Source organism: Balaenoptera borealis (genome assembly GCF_965194805.1).
Source record: "Balaenoptera borealis genome assembly, chromosome: 5".
NCBI lineage: Eukaryota > Metazoa > Chordata > Mammalia > Artiodactyla > Balaenopteridae > Balaenoptera > Balaenoptera borealis.
This window is the reverse complement of record NC_138862.1, coordinates 107,200,311-107,223,316: the sequence shown is the minus strand read 5'-3', so window position 1 is coordinate 107,223,316 and position 23,006 is coordinate 107,200,311.

The window sequence follows — 23,006 nt, the reverse complement described above, 5'->3', positions numbered from 1 at the left end:
CCCCTATTCACCGCACAAGAATATATCTGACTAGTAAGAAACTTAAAACCTATGTATTGATATCTCTCTGTAAGTGAGTCAAGTGGGTGTAAAGCGGCATAAACACAGCAGTGAAAAGCAGCTAAACCCCATTATAAAAATCAATTACTTTTAGAAACCCGTGAAACAAAGACAGTGAAAGAGAGAGAAATGCTTACAAAATTCGTTCAGGGGCTGTGATGCAACCTGGATTGACCATACCTAGACCCACAGCTGGGTGAGACATAAGGGTGGACACTCTTGGGGCTGAGAGGTTTGGTGAGGTTGGGTGAGCAAACGCAGACCCTTTCAAGTAATACTGCGTGGTACCCATCCCATGGGTCCCAAATCTCCAGGTTCAAGGGCACCTTCCTACATCGAAAACTTGCATGAGAAACCCAGAAGATGGTACACCATGCGATCGGGAAAGGTTTCTAAAACGCACCTCATTTCTCATCTCCTTGGGCTCGGGTTCGCCATTCCAGCCGCTTTACCAGCAATCTCCCTACTTGAAGGATCAGCACCTGTAACCTCCGGTTCCGAAAAGGTTGCAATTTGTCCTGAGGATGAACGGGAAGAGGGGGAACCAATGAGAGACTAGCTCTAGGTGTTGGGACAGGCACAGGTCACTCTATTTTCCCATCAGGAAGAAGAAATAACCACAGGCTCAGCCTGCCCCCCGGAACCAGAATAGGGCCTGAAGCAATCCTGCGCTTTTGCGGCCAGCTCCCACTAAAGCGAGTTGAAAACTGGAGCTCAGGGGCACTGCAATTCACAAACCTGCAGAGTTATAAATGGTAACTCTCGTCCACAAATATATTGAGGGAAGGCAACGAAGAGGATTTGAAAGCAAGGCAGAATTGCAGGAAACAGATTTCAGGAGGTAGATTCGAATCGCCTTGAAAGCACATGAAAAGCGGCAAAACGTCGACAATGATGCCCTTGGCCAAAAAGGGCGTATGCGTTTTTTCCTGAATATATTCAGGAAAAAATGCATACGCCCTTTTTGGCCAACCAAGCAAGCTGGAGAGGCAAATCAGCGCTACAAAGAAGGCTCGCTTCCCGTCGGTCAAAAGGGCCATGCTGAAAAAAGTGTAAAAAGCAGAAATGCAGGACGGGCCATGGAGAAATGGGAGCCTTGCTACGCTGATGGGCGGGTTGTAAATTGCCAACAGCCACTCTGGAGAAGTGTACGGTGTGTCCTGAAACATCTAAAAAACATAGCTTAGAGAGCATAGGGCACTTCCGCTCATGGGCGTATAAATTGGGAAAACTAAAAATCAGCAAGACACAGGCACCCCAAGGTTTAGGGCTGCTCTGTTGACAAGAAGCTCCACTTCATTACACCTTAAATATCCCAGGAAAGAGAAAAACGGATAAAGAAGTTGTGGTCCTTATGTACAATGGAATATCACTCAGCCATGAAATCAATGTCATGAGGCTAGTAGCAGCATGATGAGTGGATTTAGGTACGACGATTCTAAGTGAAATAAGTCACACAGAAAAAGACACTTATCATAAGATATCACTTATAGAGGGAATGTAAAAACCGCTACACTTGACCTGAATTACAAAACAGAACATGGTCACACGTTTAGAAAACACACTATGGCTGCTTAACGAGAAAGGAGAGGTGGGGTGATGCATAAAACAAGGGTTTCAAATTAGCTCAGATACCGTTCCATAAACCCAATATGTAATAGACAAGACCTACTCCTTGCTCAGTGAACTGGACTCAACACCCCCTATTCACCGCACAAGAATATATCTGACTAGTAAGAAACTTAAAACCTATGTATTGATATCTCTCTGTAAGTGAGTCAAGTGGGTGTAAAGCGGCATAAACACAGCAGTGAAAAGCAGCTAAACCCCATTTTAAAAATCAATTACTTTTAAAAACCCGTGAAACAAAGACAGTGAAAGAGAGAGAAATGCTTACAAAATTCGTTCAGGGGCTGTGATGCAACCTGGATTGACCATACCTAGACCCACAGCTGGGTGAGACATAAGGGTGGACACTCTTGGGGCTGAGAGGTTTGGTGAGGTTGGGTGAGCAAACGCAGACCCTTCCAAGTAATACTGCGTGGTACCCATCCCATGGGTCCCAAATCTCCAGGTTCAAGGGCACCTTCCTACATCGAAAACTTGCATGAGAAACCCAGAAGATGGTACACCATGCGATCGGGAAAGGTTTCTAAAACGCACCTCATTTCTCATCTCCTTGTGCTCGGGTTCGCCATTCCAGCCGCTTTACCAGCAATCTCCCTACTTGAAGGATCAGCACCTTTAACCTCCGGTTCCGAAAAGGTTGCAATTTGTCCTGAGGATGAACGGGAAGAGGGGGAACCAATGAGAGACTAGCTCTAGGTGTTGGGACAGGCACAGGTCACTCTATTTTCCCATCAGGAAGAAGAAATAACCACAGGCTCAGCCTGCCCCCCGGAACCAGAATAGGGCCTGAAGCAATCCTGCGCTTTTGCGGCCAGCTCCCACTAAAGCGAGTTGAAAACTGGAGCTCAGGGGCACTGCAATTCACAAACCTGCAGAGTTATAAATGGTAACTCTCGTCCACAAATATATTGAGGGAAGGCAACGAAGAGGATTTGAAAGCAAGGCAGAATTGCAGGAAACAGATTTCAGGAGGTAGATTCGAATCGCCTTGAAAGCACATGAAAAGCGGCAAAACGTCGACAATGATGCCCTTGGCCAAAAAGGGCGTATGCGTTTTTTCCTGAATATATTCAGGAAAAAACGCATACGCCCTTTTTGGCCAACCAAGCAAGCTGGAAAGGCAAATCAGCGCTACAAAGAAGGCTCGCTTCCCGTCAGTCAAAAGGGCCATGCTGAAAAAAGTGTAAAAAGCAGAAATGCAGGACAGGCCATGGAGAAATGGGAGCCTTGCTACGCTGATGGGCGGGTTGTAAATGGCCAACAGCCACTCTGGAGAAGTGTACGGTGTGTCCTGAAACATCTAAAAAACACAGCTTAGAGAGCATAGGGCACTTCCGCTCATGGGCGTATAAATTGGGAAAACTAAAAATCAGCAAGACACAGGCACCCCAAGGTTTAGGGCTGCTCTGTTGACAAGAAGCTCCACTTCATTACACCTTAAATATCCCAGGAAAGAGAAAAACGGATAAAGAAGTTGTGGTCCTTATGTACAATGGAATATCACTCAGCCATGAAATCAATGTCATGAGGCTAGTAGCAGCATGATGAGTGGATTTAGGTACGACGATTCTAAGTGAAATAAGTCACACAGAAAAAGACACTTATCATAAGATATCACTTATAGAGGGAATGTAAAAACCGCTACACTTGAACTGAATTACAAAACAGAACATGGTCACACGTTTAGAAAACACACTATGGCTGCTTAACGGGAAAGGAGAGGTGGGGTGATGCATAAAACAAGGGTTTCAAATTAGCTCAGATACCGTTCCATAAACCCAATATGTAATAGACAAGACCTACTCCTTGCTCAGTGAACTGGACTCAACACCCCCTATTCACCGCACAAGAATATATCTGACTAGTAAGAAACTTAAAACCTATGTATTGATATCTCTCTGTAAGTGAGTCAAGTGGGTGTAAAGCGGCATAAACACAGCAGTGAAAAGCAGCTAAACCCCATTTTAAAAATCAATGACTTTTAAAAACCCGTGAAACAAAGACAGTGAAAGAGAGAGAAATGCTTACAAAATTCGTTCAGGGGCTGTGATGCAACCTGGATTGACCATACCTAGACCCACAGCTGGGTGAGACATAAGGGTGGACACTCTTGGGGCTGAGAGGTTTGGTGAGGTTGGGTGAGCAAACGCAGACCCTTTCAAGTAATACTGCGTGGTACCCATCCCATGGGTCCCAAATCTCCAGGTTCAAGGGCACCTTCCTACATCGAAAACTTGCATGAGAAACCCAGAAGATGGTACACCATGCGATCGGGAAAGGTTTCTAAAACGCACCTCATTTCTCATCTCCTTGTGCTCGGGTTCGCCATTCCAGCCGCTTTACCAGCAATCTCCCTACTTGAAGGATCAGCACCTTTAACCTCCGGTTCCGAAAAGGTTGCAATTTGTCCTGAGGATGAACGGGAAGAGGGGGAACCAATGAGAGACTAGCTCTAGGTGTTGGGACAGGCACAGGTCACTCTATTTTCCCATCAGGAAGAAGAAATAACCACAGGCTCAGCCTGCCCCCCGGAACCAGAATAGGGCCTGAAGCAATCCTGCGCTTTTGCGGCCAGCTCCCACTAAAGCGAGTTGAAAACTGGAGCTCAGGGGCACTGCAATTCACAAACCTGCAGAGTTATAAATGGTAACTCTCGTCCACAAATATATTGAGGGAAGGCAACGAAGAGGATTTGAAAGCAAGGCAGAATTGCAGGAAACAGATTTCAGGAGGTAGATTCGAATCGCCTTGAAAGCACATGAAAAGCGGCAAAACGTCGACAATGATGCCCTTGGCCAAAAAGGGCGTATGCGTTTTTTCCTGAATATATTCAGGAAAAAACGCATACGCCCTTTTTGGCCAACCAAGCAAGCTGGAGAGGCAAATCAGCGCTACAAAGAAGGCTCGCTTCCCGTCGGTCAAAAGGGCCATGCTGAAAAAAGTGTAAAAAGCAGAAATGCAGGACGGGCCATGGAGAAATGGGAGCCTTGCTACGCTGATGGGCGGGTTGTAAATTGCCAACAGCCACTCTGGAGAAGTGTACGGTGTGTCCTGAAACATCTAAAAAACATAGCTTAGAGAGCATAGGGCACTTCCGCTCATGGGCGTATAAATTGGGAAAACTAAAAATCAGCAAGACACAGGCACCCCAAGGTTTAGGGCTGCTCTGTTGACAAGAACCTCCACTTCATTACACCTTAAATATCCCAGGAAAGAGAAAAACGGATAAAGAAGTTGTGGTCCTTATGTACAATGGAATATCACTCAGCCATGAAATCAATGTCATGAGGCTAGTAGCAGCATGATGAGTGGATTTAGGTACGACGATTCTAAGTGAAATAAGTCACACAGAAAAAGACACTTATCATAAGATATCACTTATAGAGGGAATGTAAAAACCGCTACACTTGAACTGAATTACGAAACAGAACATGGTCACAGGTTTAGAAAACACACTATGGCTGCTTAACGGGAAAGGAGAGGTGGGGTGATGCATAAAACAAGGGTTTCAAATTAGCTCAGATACCGTTCCATAAACCCAATATGTAATAGACAAGACCTACTCCTTGCTCAGTGAACTGGACTCAACACCCCCTATTCACCGCACAAGAATATATCTGACTAGTAAGAAACTTAAAACCTATGTATTGATATCTCTCTGTAAGTGAGTCAAGTGGGTGTAAAGCGGCATAAACACAGCAGTGAAAAGCAGCTAAACCCCATTATAAAAATCAATTACTTTTAGAAACCCGTGAAACAAAGACAGTGAAAGAGAGAGAAATGCTTACAAAATTCGTTCAGGGGCTGTGATGCAACCTGGATTGACCATACCTAGACCCACAGCTGGGTGAGACATAAGGGTGGACACTCTTAGGGCTGAGAGGTTCGGTGAGGTTGGGTGAGCAAACGCAGACCCTTTCAAGTAATACTGCGTGGTACCCATCCCATGGGTCCCAAATCGCCAGGTTCAAGGGCACCTTCCTACATCGAAAACTTGCATGAGAAACCCAGAAGATGGTACACCATGCGATCGGGAAAGGTTTCTAAAACGCACCTCATTTCTCATCTCCTTGGGCTCGGGTTCGCCATTCCAGCCGCTTTACCAGCAATCTCCCTACTTGAAGGATCAGCACCTTTAACCTCCGGTTCCGAAAAGGTTGCAATTTGTCCTGAGGATGAACGGGAAGAGGGGGAACCAATGAGAGACTAGCTCTAGGTGTTGGGACAGGCACAGGTCACTCTATTTTCCCATCAGGAAGAAGAAATAACCACAGGCTCAGCCTGCCCCCCGGAACCAGAATAGGGCCTGAAGCAATCCTGCGCTTTTGCGGCCAGCTCCCACTAAAGCGAGTTGAAAACTGGAGCTCAGGGGCACTGCAATTCACAAACCTGCAGAGTTATAAATGGTAACTCTCGTCCACAAATATATTGAGGGAAGGCAACGAAGAGGATTTGAAAGCAAGGCAGAATTGCAGGAAACAGATTTCAGGAGGTAGATTCGAATCGCCTTGAAAGCACATGAAAAGCGGCAAAACGTCGACAATGATGCCCTTGGCCAAAAAGGGCGTATGCGTTTTTTCCTGAATATATTCAGGAAAAAACGCATACGCCCTTTTTGGCCAACCAAGCAAGCTGGAGAGGCAAATCAGCGCTACAAAGAAGGCTCGCTTCCCGTCGGTCAAAAGGGCCATGCTGAAAAAAGTGTAAAAAGCAGAAATGCAGGACAGGCCATGGAGAAATGGGAGCCTTGCTACGCTGATGGGCGGGTTGTAAATTGCCAACAGCCACTCTGGAGAAGTGTACGGTGTGTCCTGAAACATCTAAAAAACACAGCTTAGAGAGCATAGGGCACTTCCGCTCATGGGCGTATAAATTGGGAAAACTAAAAATCAGCAAGACACAGGCACCCCAAGGTTTAGGGCTGCTCTGTTGACAAGAAGCTCCACTTCATTACACCTTAAATATCCCAGGAAAGAGAAAAACGGATAAAGAAGTTGTGGTCCTTATGTACAATGGAATATCACTCAGCCATGAAATCAATGTCATGAGGCTAGTAGCAGCATGATGAGTGGATTTAGGTACGACGATTCTAAGTGAAATAAGTCACACAGAAAAAGACACTTATCATAAGATATCACTTATAGAGGGAATGTAAAAACCGCTACACTTGAACTGAATTACAACACAGAACAGAGTCACACGTTTAGAAAACACACTATGGCTGCTTAACGGGAAAGGAGAGGTGGGGTGATGCATAAAACAAGGGTTTCAAATTAGCTCAGATACCGTTCCATAAACCCAATATGTAATAGACAAGACCTACTCCTTGCTCAGTGAACTGGACTCAACACCCCCTATTCACCGCACAAGAATATATCTGACTAGTAAGAAACTTAAAACCTATGTATTGATATCTCTCTGTAAGTGAGTCAAGTGGGTGTAAAGCGGCATAAACACAGCAGTGAAAAGCAGCTAAACCCCATTATAAAAATCAATTACTTTTAGAAACCCGTGAAACAAAGACAGTGAAAGAGAGAGAAATGCTTACAAAATTCGTTCAGGGGCTGTGATGCAACCTGGATTGACCATACCTAGACCCACAGCTGGGTGAGACATAAGGGTGGACACTCTTGGGGCTGAGAGGTTTGGTGAGGTTGGGTGAGCAAACGCAGACCCTTTCAAGTAATACTGCGTGGTACCCATCCCATGGGTCCCAAATCTCCAGGTTCAAGGGCACCTTCCTACATCGAAAACTTGCATGAGAAACCCAGAAGATGGTACACCATGCGATCGGGAAAGGTTTCTAAAACGCACCTCATTTCTCATCTCCTTGGGCTCGGGTTCGCCATTCCAGCCGCTTTACCAGCAATCTCCCTACTTGAAGGATCAGCACCTGTAACCTCCGGTTCCGAAAAGGTTGCAATTTGTCCTGAGGATGAACGGGAAGAGGGGGAACCAATGAGAGACTAGCTCTAGGTGTTGGGACAGGCACAGGTCACTCTATTTTCCCATCAGGAAGAAGAAATAACCACAGGCTCAGCCTGCCCCCCGGAACCAGAATAGGGCCTGAAGCAATCCTGCGCTTTTGCGGCCAGCTCCCACTAAAGCGAGTTGAAAACTGGAGCTCAGGGGCACTGCAATTCACAAACCTGCAGAGTTATAAATGGTAACTCTCGTCCACAAATATATTGAGGGAAGGCAACGAAGAGGATTTGAAAGCAAGGCAGAATTGCAGGAAACAGATTTCAGGAGGTAGATTCGAATCGCCTTGAAAGCACATGAAAAGCGGCAAAACGTCGACAATGATGCCCTTGGCCAAAAAGGGCGTATGCGTTTTTTCCTGAATATATTCAGGAAAAAATGCATACGCCCTTTTTGGCCAACCAAGCAAGCTGGAGAGGCAAATCAGCGCTACAAAGAAGGCTCGCTTCCCGTCGGTCAAAAGGGCCATGCTGAAAAAAGTGTAAAAAGCAGAAATGCAGGACGGGCCATGGAGAAATGGGAGCCTTGCTACGCTGATGGGCGGGTTGTAAATTGCCAACAGCCACTCTGGAGAAGTGTACGGTGTGTCCTGAAACATCTAAAAAACATAGCTTAGAGAGCATAGGGCACTTCCGCTCATGGGCGTATAAATTGGGAAAACTAAAAATCAGCAAGACACAGGCACCCCAAGGTTTAGGGCTGCTCTGTTGACAAGAAGCTCCACTTCATTACACCTTAAATATCCCAGGAAAGAGAAAAACGGATAAAGAAGTTGTGGTCCTTATGTACAATGGAATATCACTCAGCCATGAAATCAATGTCATGAGGCTAGTAGCAGCATGATGAGTGGATTTAGGTACGACGATTCTAAGTGAAATAAGTCACACAGAAAAAGACACTTATCATAAGATATCACTTATAGAGGGAATGTAAAAACCGCTACACTTGACCTGAATTACAAAACAGAACATGGTCACACGTTTAGAAAACACACTATGGCTGCTTAACGAGAAAGGAGAGGTGGGGTGATGCATAAAACAAGGGTTTCAAATTAGCTCAGATACCGTTCCATAAACCCAATATGTAATAGACAAGACCTACTCCTTGCTCAGTGAACTGGACTCAACACCCCCTATTCACCGCACAAGAATATATCTGACTAGTAAGAAACTTAAAACCTATGTATTGATATCTCTCTGTAAGTGAGTCAAGTGGGTGTAAAGCGGCATAAACACAGCAGTGAAAAGCAGCTAAACCCCATTTTAAAAATCAATTACTTTTAAAAACCCGTGAAACAAAGACAGTGAAAGAGAGAGAAATGCTTACAAAATTCGTTCAGGGGCTGTGATGCAACCTGGATTGACCATACCTAGACCCACAGCTGGGTGAGACATAAGGGTGGACACTCTTGGGGCTGAGAGGTTTGGTGAGGTTGGGTGAGCAAACGCAGACCCTTCCAAGTAATACTGCGTGGTACCCATCCCATGGGTCCCAAATCTCCAGGTTCAAGGGCACCTTCCTACATCGAAAACTTGCATGAGAAACCCAGAAGATGGTACACCATGCGATCGGGAAAGGTTTCTAAAACGCACCTCATTTCTCATCTCCTTGTGCTCGGGTTCGCCATTCCAGCCGCTTTACCAGCAATCTCCCTACTTGAAGGATCAGCACCTTTAACCTCCGGTTCCGAAAAGGTTGCAATTTGTCCTGAGGATGAACGGGAAGAGGGGGAACCAATGAGAGACTAGCTCTAGGTGTTGGGACAGGCACAGGTCACTCTATTTTCCCATCAGGAAGAAGAAATAACCACAGGCTCAGCCTGCCCCCCGGAACCAGAATAGGGCCTGAAGCAATCCTGCGCTTTTGCGGCCAGCTCCCACTAAAGCGAGTTGAAAACTGGAGCTCAGGGGCACTGCAATTCACAAACCTGCAGAGTTATAAATGGTAACTCTCGTCCACAAATATATTGAGGGAAGGCAACGAAGAGGATTTGAAAGCAAGGCAGAATTGCAGGAAACAGATTTCAGGAGGTAGATTCGAATCGCCTTGAAAGCACATGAAAAGCGGCAAAACGTCGACAATGATGCCCTTGGCCAAAAAGGGCGTATGCGTTTTTTCCTGAATATATTCAGGAAAAAACGCATACGCCCTTTTTGGCCAACCAAGCAAGCTGGAAAGGCAAATCAGCGCTACAAAGAAGGCTCGCTTCCCGTCAGTCAAAAGGGCCATGCTGAAAAAAGTGTAAAAAGCAGAAATGCAGGACAGGCCATGGAGAAATGGGAGCCTTGCTACGCTGATGGGCGGGTTGTAAATGGCCAACAGCCACTCTGGAGAAGTGTACGGTGTGTCCTGAAACATCTAAAAAACACAGCTTAGAGAGCATAGGGCACTTCCGCTCATGGGCGTATAAATTGGGAAAACTAAAAATCAGCAAGACACAGGCACCCCAAGGTTTAGGGCTGCTCTGTTGACAAGAACCTCCACTTCATTACACCTTAAATATCCCAGGAAAGAGAAAAACGGATAAAGAAGTTGTGGTCCTTATGTACAATGGAATATCACTCAGCCATGAAATCAATGTCATGAGGCTAGTAGCAGCATGATGAGTGGATTTAGGTACGACGATTCTAAGTGAAATAAGTCACACAGAAAAAGACACTTATCATAAGATATCACTTATAGAGGGAATGTAAAAACCGCTACACTTGAACTGAATTACAAAACAGAACATGGTCACACGTTTAGAAAACACACTATGGCTGCTTAACGGGAAAGGAGAGGTGGGGTGATGCATAAAACAAGGGTTTCAAATTAGCTCAGATACCGTTCCATAAACCCAATATGTAATAGACAAGACCTACTCCTTGCTCAGTGAACTGGACTCAACACCCCCTATTCACCGCACAAGAATATATCTGACTAGTAAGAAATTTAAAACCTATGTATTGATATCTCTCTGTAAGTGAGTCAAGTGGGTGTAAAGCGGCATAAACACAGCAGTGAAAAGCAGCTAAACCCCATTTTAAAAATCAATGACTTTTAAAAACCCGTGAAACAAAGACAGTGAAAGAGAGAGAAATGCTTACAAAATTCGTTCAGGGGCTGTGATGCAACCTGGATTGACCATACCTAGACCCACAGCTGGGTGAGACATAAGGGTGGACACTCTTGGGGCTGAGAGTTTTGGTGAGGTTGGGTGAGCAAACGCAGACCCTTTCAAGTAATACTGCGTGGTACCCATCCCAAGGGTCCCAAATCTCCAGGTTCAAGGGCACCTTCCTACATCGAAAACTTGCATGAGAAACCCAGAAGATGGTACACCATGCAATCGGGAAAGGTTTCTAAAACGCACCTCATTTCTCATCTCCTTGGGCTCGGGTTCGCCATTCCAGCCGCTTTACCAGCAATCTCCCTACTTGAAGGATCAGCACCTTTAACCTCCGGTTCCGAAAAGGTTGCAATTTGTCCTGAGGATGAACGGGAAGAGGGGGAACCAATGAGAGACTAGCTCTAGGTGTTGGGACAGGCACAGGTCACTCTATTTTCCCATCAGGAAGAAGAAATAACCACAGGCTCAGCCTGCCGCTCGGAACCAGAATAGGGCCTGAAGCAATCCTGCGCTTTTGCGGCCAGCTCCCACAAAAGCGAGTTGAAAACTGGAGCTCAGGGGCACTGCAATTCACAAACCTGCAGAGTTATAAATGGTAACTCTCGTCCACAAATATATTGAGGGAAGGCAACGAAGAGGATTTGAAAGCAAGGCAGAATTGCAGGAAACAGATTTCAGGAGGTAGATTCGAATCGCCTTGAAAGCACATGAAAAGCGGCAAAACGTCGACAATGATGCCCTTGGCCAAAAAGGGCGTATGCGTTTTTTCCTGAATATATTCAGGAAAAAACGCATACGCCCTTTTTGGCCAACCAAGCAAGCTGGAAAGGCAAATCAGCGCTACAAAGAAGGCTCGCTTCCCGTCGGTCAAAAGGGCCATGCTGAAAAAAGTGTAAAAACCAGAAATGCAGGACAGGCCATGGAGAAATGGGAGCCTTGCTACGCTGATGGGCGGGTTGTAAATGGCCAACAGCCACTCTGGAGAAGTGTACGGTGTGTCCTGAAACATCTAAAAAACACAGCTTAGAGAGCATAGGGCACTTCCGCTCATGGGCGTATAAATTGGGAAAACTAAAAATCAGCAAGACACAGGCACCCCAAGGTTTAGGGCTGCTCTGTTGACAAGAAGCTCCACTTCATTACACCTTAAATATCCCAGGAAAGAGAAAAACGGATAAAGAAGTTGTGGTCCTTATGTACAATGGAATATCACTCAGCCATGAAATCAATGTCATGAGGCTAGTAGCAGCATGATGAGTGGATTTAGGTACGACGATTCTAAGTGAAATAAGTCACACAGAAAAAGACACTTATCATAAGATATCACTTATAGAGGGAATGTAAAAACCGCTACACTTGAACTGAATTACAAAACAGAACAGAGTCACACGTTTAGAAAACACACTATGGCTGCTTAACGGGAAAGGTGAGGTGGGGTGATGCATAAAACAAGAGTTTCAAATTAGCTCAGATACCGTTCCATAAACCCAATATGTAATAGACAAGACCTACTCCTTGCTCAGTGAACTGGACTCAACACCCCCTATTCACCGCACAAGAATATATCTGACTAGTAAGAATCTTAAAACCTATGTATTGATATCTCTCTGGAAGTGAGTCAAGTGGGTGTAAAGCGGCATAAACACAGCAGTGAAAAGCAGCTAAACCCCATTATAAAAATCAATTACTTTTAAAAACCCGTGAAACAAAGACAGTGAAAGAGAGAGAAATGCTTACAAAATTCGTTCAGGGGCTGTGATGCAACCTGGATTGACCATACCTAGACCCACAGCTGGATGAGACATAAGGGTGGACACTCTTGGGGCTGAGAGGTTTGGTGAGGTTGGGTGAGCAAACGCAGACCCTTTCAAGTAATACTGCGTGGTACCCATCCCATGGGTCCCAAATCTCCAGGTTCAAGGGCACCTTCCTACATCGAAAACTTGTATGAGAAACCCAGAAGATGGTACACCATGCGATCGGAAAAGGTTTCTAAAACGCACCTCATTTCTCATCTCCTTGTGCTCGGGTTCGCCATTCCAGCCGCTTTACCAGCAATCTCCCTACTTGAAGGATCAGCACCTTTAACCTCCGGTTCCGAAAAGGTTGCAATTTGTCCTGAGGATGAACGGGAAGAGGGGGAACCAATGAGAGCCTAGCTCTAGGTGTTGGGACAGGCACAGGTCACTCTATTTTCCCATCAGGAAGAAGAAATAACCACAGGCTCAGCCTGCCCCCCGGAACCAGAATAGGGCCTGAAGCAATCCTGTGCTTTTGCGGCCAGCTCCCACAAAAGCGAGTTGACAAATGGAGCTCAGGGGCACTGCAATTCACAAACCTGCAGAGTTATAAATGGTAACTCTCGTCCACAAATATATTGAGGGAAGGCAACGAAGAGGATTTGAAAGCAAGGCAGAATTGCAGGAAACAGATTTCAGGAGGTAGATTCGAATCGCCTTGAAAGCACATGAAAAGCGGCAAAACGTCGACAATGATGCCCTTGGCCAAAAAGGGCGTATGCGTTTTTTCCTGAATATATTCAGGAAAAAACGCATACGCCCTTTTTGGCCAACCAAGCAAGCTGGAAAGGCAAATCAGCGCTACAAAGAAGGCTCGCTTCCCGTCGGTCAAAAGGGCCATGCTGAAAAAAGTGTAAAAACCAGAAATGCAGGACAGGCCATGGAGAAATGGGAGCCTTGCTACGCTGATGGGCGGGTTGTAAATGGCCAACAGCCACTCTGGAGAAGTGTACGGTGTGTCCTGAAACATCTAAAAAACACAGCTTAGAGAGCATAGGGCACTTCCGCTCATGGGCGTATAAATTGGGAAAACTAAAAATCAGCAAGACACAGGCACCCCAAGGTTTAGGGCTGCTCTGTTGACAAGAAGCTCCACTTCATTACACCTTAAATATCCCAGGAAAGAGAAAAACGGATAAAGAAGTTGTGGTCCTTATGTACAATGGAATATCACTCAGCCATGAAATCAATGTCATGAGGCTAGTAGCAGCATGATGAGTGGATTTAGGTACGACGATTCTAAGTGAAATAAGTCACACAGAAAAAGACACTTATCATAAGATATCACTTATAGAGGGAATGTAAAAACCGCTACACTTGAACTGAATTACAAAACAGAACAGAGTCACACGTTTAGAAAACACACTATGGCTGCTTAACGGGAAAGGTGAGGTGGGGTGATGCATAAAACAAGAGTTTCAAATTAGCTCAGATACCGTTCCATAAACCCAATATGTAATAGACAAGACCTACTCCTTGCTCAGTGAACTGGACTCAACACCCCCTATTCACCGCACAAGAATATATCTGACTAGTAAGAATCTTAAAACCTATGTATTGATATCTCTCTGGAAGTGAGTCAAGTGGGTGTAAAGCGGCATAAACACAGCAGTGAAAAGCAGCTAAACCCCATTATAAAAATCAATTACTTTTAAAAACCCGTGAAACAAAGACAGTGAAAGAGAGAGAAATGCTTACAAAATTCGTTCAGGGGCTGTGATGCAACCTGGATTGACCATACCTAGACCCACAGCTGGATGAGACATAAGGGTGGACACTCTTGGGGCTGAGAGGTTTGGTGAGGTTGGGTGAGCAAACGCAGACCCTTTCAAGTAATACTGCGTGGTACCCATCCCATGGGTCCCAAATCTCCAGGTTCAAGGGCACCTTCCTACATCGAAAACTTGTATGAGAAACCCAGAAGATGGTACACCATGCGATCGGAAAAGGTTTCTAAAACGCACCTCATTTCTCATCTCCTTGTGCTCGGGTTCGCCATTCCAGCCGCTTTACCAGCAATCTCCCTACTTGAAGGATCAGCACCTTTAACCTCCGGTTCCGAAAAGGTTGCAATTTGTCCTGAGGATGAACGGGAAGAGGGGGAACCAATGAGAGCCTAGCTCTAGGTGTTGGGACAGGCACAGGTCACTCTATTTTCCCATCAGGAAGAAGAAATAACCACAGGCTCAGCCTGCCCCCCGGAACCAGAATAGGGCCTGAAGCAATCCTGTGCTTTTGCGGCCAGCTCCCACAAAAGCGAGTTGACAAATGGAGCTCAGGGGCACTGCAATTCACAAACCTGCAGAGTTATAAATGGTAACTCTCGTCCACAAATATATTGAGGGAAGGCAACGAAGAGGATTTGAAAGCAAGGCAGAATTGCAGGAAACAGATTTCAGGAGGTAGATTCGAATCGCCTTGAAAGCACATGAAAAGCGGCAAAACGTCGACAATGATGCCCTTGGCCAAAAAGGGCGTATGCGTTTTTTCCTGAATATATTCAGGAAAAAACGCATACGCCCTTTTTGGCCAACCAAGCAAGCTGGAAAGGCAAATCAGCGCTACAAAGAAGGCTCGCTTCCCGTCGGTCAAAAGGGCCATGCTGAAAAAAGTGTAAAAACCAGAAATGCAGGACAGGCCATGGAGAAATGGGAGCCTTGCTACGCTGATGGGCGGGTTGTAAATGGCCAACAGCCACTCTGGAGAAGTGTACGGTGTGTCCTGAAACATCTAAAAAACACAGCTTAGAGAGCATAGGGCACTTCCGCTCATGGGCGTATAAATTGGGAAAACTAAAAATCAGCAAGACACAGGCACCCCAAGGTTTAGGGCTGCTCTGTTGACAAGAAGCTCCACTTCATTACACCTTAAATATCCCAGGAAAGAGAAAAACGGATAAAGAAGTTGTGGTCCTTATGTACAATGGAATATCACTCAGCCATGAAATCAATGTCATGAGGCTAGTAGCAGCATGATGAGTGGATTTAGGTACGACGATTCTAAGTGAAATAAGTCACACAGAAAAAGACACTTATCATAAGATATCACTTATAGAGGGAATGTAAAAACCGCTACACTTGAACTGAATTACAAAACAGAACAGAGTCACACGTTTAGAAAACACACTATGGCTGCTTAACGGGAAAGGTGAGGTGGGGTGATGCATAAAACAAGAGTTTCAAATTAGCTCAGATACCGTTCCATAAACCCAATATGTAATAGACAAGACCTACTCCTTGCTCAGTGAACTGGACTCAACACCCCCTATTCACCGCACAAGAATATATCTGACTAGTAAGAATCTTAAAACCTATGTATTGATATCTCTCTGGAAGTGAGTCAAGTGGGTGTAAAGCGGCATAAACACAGCAGTGAAAAGCAGCTAAACCCCATTATAAAAATCAATTACTTTTAAAAACCCGTGAAACAAAGACAGTGAAAGAGAGAGAAATGCTTACAAAATTCGTTCAGGGGCTGTGATGCAACCTGGATTGACCATACCTAGACCCACAGCTGGATGAGACATAAGGGTGGACACTCTTGGGGCTGAGAGGTTTGGTGAGGTTGGGTGAGCAAACGCAGACCCTTTCAAGTAATACTGCGTGGTACCCATCCCATGGGTCCCAAATCTCCAGGTTCAAGGGCACCTTCCTACATCGAAAACTTGTATGAGAAACCCAGAAGATGGTACACCATGCGATCGGAAAAGGTTTCTAAAACGCACCTCATTTCTCATCTCCTTGTGCTCGGGTTCGCCATTCCAGCCGCTTTACCAGCAATCTCCCTACTTGAAGGATCAGCACCTTTAACCTCCGGTTCCGAAAAGGTTGCAATTTGTCCTGAGGATGAACGGGAAGAGGGGGAACCAATGAGAGCCTAGCTCTAGGTGTTGGGACAGGCACAGGTCACTCTATTTTCCCATCAGGAAGAAGAAATAACCACAGGCTCAGCCTGCCCCCCGGAACCAGAATAGGGCCTGAAGCAATCCTGTGCTTTTGCGGCCAGCTCCCACAAAAGCGAGTTGACAAATGGAGCTCAGGGGCACTGCAATTCACAAACCTGCAGAGTTATAAATGGTAACTCTCGTCCACAAATATATTGAGGGAAGGCAACGAAGAGGATTTGAAAGCAAGGCAGAATTGCAGGAAACAGATTTCAGGAGGTAGATTCGAATCGCCTTGAAAGCACATGAAAAGCGGCAAAACGTCGACAATGATGCCCTTGGCCAAAAAGGGCGTATGCGTTTTTTCCTGAATATATTCAGGAAAAAACGCATACGCCCTTTTTGGCCAACCAAGCAAGCTGGAAAGGCAAATCAGCGCTACAAAGAAGGCTCGCTTCCCGTCGGTCAAAAGGGCCATGCTGAAAAAAGTGTAAAAACCAGAAATGCAGGACAGGCCATGGAGAAATGGGAGCCTTGCTACGCTGATGGGCGGGTTGTAAATGGCCAACAGCCACTCTGGAGAAGTGTACGGTGTGTCCTGAAACATCTAAAAAACACAGCTTAGAGAGCATAGGGCACTTCCGCTCATGGGCGTATAAATTGGGAAAACTAAAAATCAGCAAGACACAGGCACCCCAAGGTTTAGGGCTGCTCTGTTGACAAGAAGCTCCACTTCATTACACCTTAAATATCCCAGGAAAGAGAAAAACGGATAAAGAAGTTGTGGTCCTTATGTACAATGGAATATCACTCAGCCATGAAATCAATGTCATGAGGCTAGTAGCAGCATGATGAGTGGATTTAGGTACGACGATTCTAAGTGAAATAAGTCACACAGAAAAAGACACTTATCATAAGATATCACTTATAGAGGGAATGTAAAAACCGCTACACTTGAACTGAATTACAAAACAGAACAGAGTCACACGTTTAGAAAACACACTATGGCTGCTTAACGGGAAAGGTGAGGTGGGGTGATGCATAAAACAAGAGTTTCAAATTAGCTCAGATACCGTTCCATAAACCCAATATGTAATAGACAAGACCTACTCCTTGCTCAGTGAACTGGACTCAACACCCCCTATTCACCGCACAAGAATATATCTGACTAGTAAGAATCTTAAAACCTATGTATTGATATCTCTCTGGAAGTGAGTCAAGTGGGTGTAAAGCGGCATAAACACAGCAGTGAAAAGCAGCTAAACCCCATTATAAAAATCAATTACTTTTAAAAACCCGTGAAACAAAGACAGTGAAAGAGAGAGAAATGCTTACAAAATTCGTTCAGGGGCTGTGATGCAACCTGGATTGACCATACCTAGACCCACAGCTGGATGAGACATAAGGGTGGACACTCTTGGGGCTGAGAGGTTTGGTGAGGTTGGGTGAGCAAACGCAGACCCTTTCAAGTAATACTGCGTGGTACCCATCCCATGGGTCCCAAATCTCCAGGTTCAAGGGCACCTTCCTACATCGAAAACTTGTATGAGAAACCCAGAAGATGGTACACCATGCGATCGGAAAAGGTTTCTAAAACGCACCTCATTTCTCATCTCGTTGGGCTCGGGTTCGCCATTCCAGCCGCTTTACCAGCAATCTCCCTACTTGAAGGATCAGCACCTTTAACCTCCGGTTCCGAAAAGGTTGCAATTTGTCCTGAGGATGAACGGGAAGAGGGGGAACCAATGAGAGCCTAGCTCTAGGTGTTGGGACAGGCACAGGTCACTCTATTTTCCCATCAGGAAGAAGAAATAACCACAGGCTCAGCCTGCCCCCCGGAACCAGAATAGGGCCTGAAGCAATCCTGTGCTTTTGCGGCCAGCTCCCACAAAAGCGAGTTGACAAATGGAGCTCAGGGGCACTGCAATTCACAAACCTGCAGAGTTATAAATGGTAACTCTCGTCCACAAATATATTGAGGGAAGGCAACGAAGAGGATTTGAAAGCAAGGCAGAATTGCAGGAAACAGATTTCAGGAGGTAGATTCGAATCGCCTTGAAAGCACATGAAAAGCGGCAAAACGTCGACAATGATGCCCTTGGCCAAAAAGGGCGTATGCGTTTTTTCCTGAATATATTCAGGAAAAAACGCATACGCCCTTTTTGGCCAACCAAGCAAGCTGGAAAGGCAAATCAGCGCTACAAAGAAGGCTCGCTTCCCGTCGGTCAAAAGGGCCATGCTGAAAAAAGTGTAAAAACCAGAAATGCAGGACAGGCCATGGAGAAATGGGAGCCTTGCTACGCTGATGGGCGGGTTGTAAATGGCCAACAGCCACTCTGGAGAAGTGTACGGTGTGTCCTGAAACATCTAAAAAACACAGCTTAGAGAGCATAGGGCACTTCCGCTCATGGGCGTATAAATTGGGAAAACTAAAAATCAGCAAGACACAGGCACCCCAAGGTTTAGGGCTGCTCTGTTGACAAGAAGCTCCACTTCATTACACCTTAAATATCCCAGGAAAGAGAAAAACGGATAAAGAAGTTGTGGTCCTTATGTACAATGGAATATCACTCAGCCATGAAATCAATGTCATGAGGCTAGTAGCAGCATGATGAGTGGATTTAGGTACGACGATTCTAAGTGAAATAAGTCACACAGAAAAAGACACTTATCATAAGATATCACTTATAGAGGGAATGTAAAAACCGCTACACTTGAACTGAATTACAAAACAGAACAGAGTCACACGTTTAGAAAACACACTATGGCTGCTTAACGGGAAAGGTGAGGTGGGGTGATGCATAAAACAAGAGTTTCAAATTAGCTCAGATACCGTTCCATAAACCCAATATGTAATAGACAAGACCTACTCCTTGCTCAGTGAACTGGACTCAACACCCCCTATTCACCGCACAAGAATATATCTGACTAGTAAGAATCTTAAAACCTATGTATTGATATCTCTCTGGAAGTGAGTCAAGTGGGTGTAAAGCGGCATAAACACAGCAGTGAAAAGCAGCTAAACCCCATTATAAAAATCAATTACTTTTAAAAACCCGTGAAACAAAGACAGTGAAAGAGAGAGAAATGCTTACAAAATTCGTTCAGGGGCTGTGATGCAACCTGGATTGACCATACCTAGACCCACAGCTGGGTGGGACATAAGGGTGGACACTCTTGGGGCTGAGAGGTTTGGTGAGGTTGGGTGAGCAAACGCAGACCCTTTCAAGTAATACTGCGTGGTACCCATCCCATGGGTCCCAAATCTCCAGGTTCAAGGGCACCTTCCTACATCGAAAACTTGTATGAGAAACCCAGAAGATGGTACACCATGCGATCGGAAAAGGTTTCTAAAACGCACCTCGTTTCTCATGTCCTTGTGCTCGGGTTCGCCATTCCAGCCGCTTTACCAGCAATCTCCCTACTTGAAGGATCAGCACCTTTAACCTCCGGTTCCGAAAAGGTTGCAATTTGTCCTGAGGATGAACGGGAAGAGGGGGAACCAATGAGAGCCTAGCTCTAGGTGTTGGGACAGGCACAGGTCACTCTATTTTCCCATCAGGAAGAAGAAATAACCACAGGCTCAGCCTGCCGCCCGGAATCAGAATAGCGCCTGAAGCAATCCTGCGCTTTTGCGGCCAGCTCCCACTAAAGCGAGTTGAAAACTGGAGCTCAGGGGCACTGCAATTCACAAACCTGCAGAGTTATAAATGGTAACTCTCGTCCACAAATATATTGAGGGAAGGCAACGAAGAGGATTTGAAAGCAAGGCAGAATTGCAGGAAACAGATTTCAGGAGGTAGATTCGAACCGCCTTGAAAGCACATGAAAAGCGGCAAAACGTCGACAATGATGCCCTTGGCCAAAAAGGGCGTATGCGTTTTTTCCTGAATATATTCAGGAAAAAACGCATACGCCCTTTTTGGCCAACCAAGCAAGCTGGAAAGGCAAATCAGCGCTACAAAGAAGGCTCGCTTCCCGTCGGTCAAAAGGGCCATGCTGAAAAAAGTGTAAAAACCAGAAATGCAGGACAGGCCATGGAGAAATGGGAGCCTTGCTACGCTGATGGGCGGGTTGTAAATGGCCAACAGCCACTCTGGAGAAGTGTACGGTGTGTCCTGAAACATCTAAAAAACACAGCTTAGAGAGCATAGGGCACTTCCGCTCATGGGCGTATAAATTGGGAAAACTAAAAATCAGCAGGACACAGGCACCCCAAGGTTTAGGGCTGCTCTGTTGACAAGAAGCTCCACTTCATTACACCTTAAATATCCCAGGAAAGAGAAAAACGGATAAAGAAGTTGTGGTCCTTATGTACAATGGAATATCACTCAGCCATGAAATCAATGTCATGAGGCTAGTAGCAGCATGATGAGTGGATTTAGGTACGACGATTCTAAGTGAAATAAGTCACACAGAAAAAGACACTTATCATAAGATATCACTTATAGAGGGAATGTAAAAACCGCTACACTTGAACTGAATTACAAAACAGAACAGAGTCACACGTTTAGAAAACACACTATGGCTGCTTAACGGGAAAGGTGAGGTGGGGTGATGCATAAAACAAGAGTTTCAAATTAGCTCAGATACCGTTCCATAAACCCAATATGTAATAGACAAGACCTACTCCTTGCTCAGTGAACTGGACTCAACACCCCCTATTCACCGCACAAGAATATATCTGACTAGTAAGAATCTTAAAACCTATGTATTGATATCTCTCTGGAAGTGAGTCAAGTGGGTGTAAAGCGGCATAAACACAGCAGTGAAAAGCAGCTAAACCCCATTATAAAAATCAATTACTTTTAAAAACCCGTGAAACAAAGACAGTGAAAGAGAGAGAAATGCTTACAAAATTCGTTCAGGGGCTGTGATGCAACCTGGATTGACCATACCTAGACCCACAGCTGGATGAGACATAAGGGTGGACACTCTTGGGGCTGAGAGGTTTGGTGAGGTTGGGTGAGCAAACGCAGACCCTTTCAAGTAATACTGCGTGGTACCCATCCCATGGGTCCCAAATCTCCAGGTTCAAGGGCACCTTCCTACATCGAAAACTTGTATGAGAAACCCAGAAGATGGTACACCATGCGATCGGAAAAGGTTTCTAAAACGCACCTCGTTTATCATGTCCTTGTGCTCGGGTTCGCCATTCCAGCCGCTTTACCAGCAATCTCCCTACTTGAAGGATCAGCACCTTTAACCTCCGGTTCCGAAAAGGTTGCAATTTGTCCTGAGGATGAACGGGAAGAGGGGGAACCAATGAGAGCCTAGCTCTAGGTGTTGGGACAGGCACAGGTCACTCTATTTTCCCATCAGGAAGAAGAAATAACCACAGGCTCAGCCTGCCGCCCGGAACCAGAATAGCGCCTGAAGCAATCCTGCGCTTTTGCGGCCAGCTCCCACTAAAGCGAGTTGAAAAATGGAGCTCAGGGGCACTGCAATTCACAAACCTGCAGAGTTATAAATGGTAACTCTCGTCCACAAATATATTGAGGGAAGGCAACGAAGAGGATTTGAAAGCAAGGCGGAATTGCAGGAAACAGATTTCAGGAGGTAGATTCGAACCGCCTTGAAAGCACATGAAAAGCGGCAAAACGTCGACAATGATGCCCTTGGCCAAAAAGGGCGTATGCGTTTTTTCCTGAATATATTCATGAAAAAACGCATACGCCCTTTTTGGCCAACCAAGCAAGCTGGAAAGGCAAATCAGCGCTACAAAGAAGGCTCGCTTCCCGTCGGTCAAAAGGGCCATGCTGAAAAAAGTGTAAAAACCAGAAATGCAGGACAGGCCATGGAGAAATGGGAGCCTTGCTACGCTGATGGGCGGGTTGTAAATGGCCAACAGCCACTCTGGAGAAGTGTACGGTGTGTCCTGAAACATCTAAAAAACACAGCTTAGAGAGCATAGGGCACTTCCGCTCATGGGCGTATAAATTGGGAAAACTAAAAATCAGCAAGACACAGGCACCCCAAGGTTTAGGGCTGCTCTGTTGACAAGAACCTCCACTTCATTACACCTTAAATATCCCAGGAAAGAGAAAAACGGATAAAGAAGTTGTGGTCCTTATGTACAATGGAATATCACTCAGCCATGAAATCAATGTCATGAGGCTAGTAGCAGCATGATGAGTGGATTTAGGTACGACGATTCTAAGTGAAATAAGTCACACAGAAATAGACACTTATCATAAGATATCACTTATAGAGGGAATGTAAAAACCGCTACACTTGAACTGAATTACAAAACAGAACATGGTCACAGGTTTAGAAAACACACTATGGCTGCTTAACGGGAAAGGAGAGGTGGGGTGATGCATAAAACAAGGGTTTCAAATTAGCTCAGATACCGTTCCATAAACCCAATATGTAATAGACAAGACCTACTCCTTGCTCAGTGAACTGGACTCAACACCCCCTATTCACCGCACAAGAATATATCTGACTAGTAAGAAACTTAAAACCTATGTATTGATATCTCTCTGTAAGTGAGTCAAGTGGGTGTAAAGCGGCATAAACACAGCAGTGAAAAGCAGCTAAA